Genomic DNA, 2,500 nt, shown 5'->3' with positions numbered 1-2,500 from the left:
TCAACGTAACCCATGTTGTGCCTCAACGTAACCCATGTTGTGCCTCAACGTAACCCATGTTGTGCCTCAACGTAACCCATGTTGTGCCTCAACGTAACCCATGTTGTGCCTCAACGTAACCCATGTTGTGCCTCAACGTAACCCATGTTGTGCCTCAACGTAACCCATGTTGTGCCTCAACGTAACCCATGTTGTGCCTCAACGTAACCCATGTTGTGCCTCAACGTAACCCATGTTGTGCCTCAACGTAACCCATGTTGTGCCTCAACGTAACCCATGTTGTGCCTCAACGTAACCCATGTTGTGCCTCAACGTAACCCATGTTGTGCCTCAACGTAACCCATGTTGTGCCTCAACGTAACCCATGTTGTGCCTTAACGTAACCCATGTTGTGCCTTAACGTAACCCATGTTGTGCCTTAACGTAACCCATGTTGTGCCTTAACGTAACCCATGTTGTGCCTTAACGTAACCCATGTTGTGCCTTAACGTAACCCATGTTGTGCCTTAACGTAACCCATGTTGTGCCTTAACGTAACCCATGTTGTGCCTTAACGTAACCCATGTTGTGCCTTAACGTAACCCATGTTGTGCCTTAACGTAACCCAATTTGTGCTTTAACGTAACCCAATTTGTGCTTTAACGTAACCTAATTTGTGCTTTAACGTAACCTAATTTGTGCTTTAACGTAACCTAATTTGTGCTTTAACGTAACCTAATTTGTGCTTTAACGTAACCTAATTTGTGCTTTAACGTAACCTAATTTGTGCTTTAACGTAACCTAATTTGTGCTTTAACGTAACCTAATTTGTGCTTTAACGTAACCTAATTTGTGCTTTAACGTAACCTAATTTGTGCTTTAACGTAACCCATGTTGTGCCTTAACCTAACCTATATTGCGCCTTAACCTGACGCACGTTGTCGCTGAACCTGCTCTGTAATTGTTATGCAACTCGTTAAATTAGTGTAGTGTTGCCTAACCGCAACCCTCGCAATATAGTTCGCTATTCGCACTGCCCGGTCCCCTGTGTATCGCGTCATGTTAAACACCTTGCAGGTGTTGCTGACTTTCCACATGCTCCTGCTATACACTGTAATGTGGATAGCAGCAGGACGTACATGCCCCCCCCCCCCCTTCCCCCCTGCCTTCGCAAGCTGGTCGTTGAGAAGTTTGCATGTTCAATGCCCTTCGCATGCCGACGTACTCAGCCTACGTTGTGGTACGGCCTGTCACCTGTCCGCCGATGTACGCAAAACCCACAAACTGTACTGCACATTGGTCCGTATGTACTGAATGATACATCGTGGCACATGTGTGACCGTACGACGACTGCGCCTAGCAACGGCAGACCATACAGTCCAAATATTGTGCACGCAGCTACGTGTCGTCTCCCTATAAGAGCTGGATTGCAGTGTGGTACGCCATTCAGACGTGTGGGAGGAACGGACGCCCTGGATGGCGATCAGCATGAGCAGTCTGTTGATGTAGTGGAGCGTGTATTCGGACGTAGTCGTCTCTTCTCACACACCGTGATAGCATGTTGCACCGCGTTCCACATCTGCGACATCCTGCAGAGGCCGGCTGACAGTCGTTCGCGCAATGGACACCGCATACGTACGGGGGCTACCTTCCACGTGTTCTCGAGGCGTGCACATGTTGTTGCGTCTATGTGGGCAGACGTAGTGTGTTGTGACACCTGACACAGGCATGCAATACTCGTTGCAAATGGCGATGGACGTCTACGTTTGCTGGTGACGTTACGCAAATGAACAACAGGTAACCCGTTGTGGTGCGGTTGTTCTCGCTAGAGGTGAATCAGTGTTGGCGACGATCGGTCGAGCTATTAACCGGTTGTTTCAGGGATACCCACCATGCCCACGAACGTGAAAGGGGACCCACCATGCCCACGAACGTGAAAGGGGATCTGGGTGTGAGGCGATACGCGGCGGTGGCTGGGTGGGACCGTCCCCGGCCGGTGAGGGGGGGCCGCCCGGCGTGCTGGCAGCGCGGTGCGTGGGCGCACGCGCTACAGCCGGCTGGTGGGGGCGGCCAGTGGCAGGCGCGCCGGCCGACGGACGCGGCAGGCGGCGCAGCTGCGCGCCGGCGCCCCCTGCTCGCGGCGCCTTGCGGCCAAAGCAGGTCCTCGCGGGCCCGGTGCGAAGCGCGGTGGCCATCTGCAGTGTGCTGGTCCGATTGAGGACTGTGTGCGCTGAGGATGCGCCGCCGCCCGGCGCTCGGCGCCGCGACGCCGTCTGCTGCTCGGTCGCCCCAGCGGTTCTCGCAGGTGGTTTGTATCGCAGCTGTGCGGACGTGTTGGCGCGTGCGCTGTGCTGGGAGAGTTCGCTTCGGCACCCAAGTGGGGCTTTTGTCCTTCTGTGGCGCTGGCGTTGGAGCTGCCGGTCACCGTAGGTGGCGCGTGTTGTCTCCCGCCGGCAATGCCACGACAGCACGCTCCCGGGCCTCTGTCGGCAGCGGCAAGCTCAGTTGGGAGCACGGGTGG

Source organism: Schistocerca serialis, unplaced genomic scaffold (genome assembly GCF_023864345.2).
Source record: "Schistocerca serialis cubense isolate TAMUIC-IGC-003099 unplaced genomic scaffold, iqSchSeri2.2 HiC_scaffold_1212, whole genome shotgun sequence".
NCBI classification, from domain to species: Eukaryota; Metazoa; Arthropoda; class Insecta; order Orthoptera; family Acrididae; genus Schistocerca; species Schistocerca serialis.
This window is presented reverse-complemented; position numbering follows the sequence as displayed.